General features: G+C 36.4%; 1 pseudogene; it reads left to right on the top strand.

The window, feature by feature from the left end:
• Positions 1-340: 340 nt before the first annotated feature.
• LOC141489488 (olfactory receptor 5V1-like) lies at positions 341-1,135 on the top strand (annotated as a pseudogene).
• The last annotated feature ends 368 nt before the right edge of the window (positions 1,136-1,503 follow it).

Genomic DNA, 1,503 nt, shown 5'->3' on the forward strand with positions numbered 1-1,503 from the left:
CACTGTGATTGATAAGCAGAATTGCAGCAGTTCAAAGGAAACAAGAGATGCACAAATTTAGAGAATCCACCCCAAATGTTCACGTGGACTATTTGTGTTCAATCTGTAGTAGAACATCTGGAGCCCCTATTGTTCTCATAAGCTAAAATTGGACACCTTATAGCCTGATTCAAATGTAGAGATGTCATTTTGATCCTAAGGACAACAATCATTCACATAAGTATGTATTTTTCCATTTTTGTCCTTCTCATTGATTCCTGTAGCTAATTGTATAGTAAAGTGGGCTGAAGTAGATGCAAGGGTTACCCAAATAATGATATCTTTCATTTTTATTTCAGCTATGGAGGATATTGAAGAAAGGGGAAACCAAATGGTTGTTACTAAATTCATCTTCCTGGGGTTTTCCAACCGTCTAGAAATTGTTCTTCCTGATATTTTTTATTTTATACTTGGTAACTTTCTCATATTAACAGCAATCAAAATTAACCCTGTTCTTTATACTCCTATTTGTTATTTCTTCATCAACTTGTCCTTCCTGATATCTGCTACATCTCCACCACTATCCCCATCATGCTGGTGAACTTTTTCAGGAAAAAAAAGACCATTAGCTAATAAGATTGCCTGTTCCAGCTCTTCTTCCTTGTTACTTTTGCAGGCTCTGAATATGTCCTGTTGGCTGCTATGGCTTATGAGAAATTTATAGCCATTTGCATCCATTATGCAAGCCAGTTCTCATGAGCAACAGGGTCTGTACCTACTTAGCAGCTGGGACCTAGTCATGTGGATTAATGGATTCTCTGACACCCATAGGGCTGACAGCAGCAGTTGAACAACCAGATAAGCCATTTTCTTTGTGATATTTCCCTGCTCCTGAAACTCTCCTGCTCAGACATTTCAGTCGATGATGTGTCCTATATGCTCATTATTTCTGCCATCTTGAAAATTCATTTTGCTCAAAGGTGGCAAAAAGCTTTGTCCACCTGTACCTGGAACTAGAAACTTAACTATGTGCAGCCCACCTCAGACTTCTCCCTAGATGTGAATATCCTGACCTCTTGTCTTCTTCTGAATTCCTATCCCCATGTTAAATCCTATCATCTACAGCCTGAGAAACAAGGAAGTTAATGTTGGCTGAAGAAACTATGTGGAAGCTATATTTTACTCAATTATTCAGGTGTTGAAATGAGTTCTTAGCTTGGGAATAGTGAACATGGTTTAAAAATTATTAACTGTATTTTAAATATAATTTATTTCCTTTGTAATCCATTTTATTTTATGCATTTAAAACAATATTTTCACTCATCACCTTTCATTTTACTATCTTCCTTCTCTCATTTTTTACCTTTAATCTTTACTTATCTATTGGTTGCTTCCTTATTCACCTACAAACATGCTCATTTCTCTCCATCTGGAAAATAACTATAACTCCGAAGTTGCATCTTATATCTTCTTTGTGGCTAAACTTCATGAAAAGACTATCTAGTACCAATACCTCCATTTCCT

The sequence above is a fragment of the Macrotis lagotis genome, chromosome 5, assembly GCF_037893015.1.
Source record: "Macrotis lagotis isolate mMagLag1 chromosome 5, bilby.v1.9.chrom.fasta, whole genome shotgun sequence".
Lineage (NCBI taxonomy): Eukaryota > Metazoa > Chordata > Mammalia > Peramelemorphia > Peramelidae > Macrotis > Macrotis lagotis.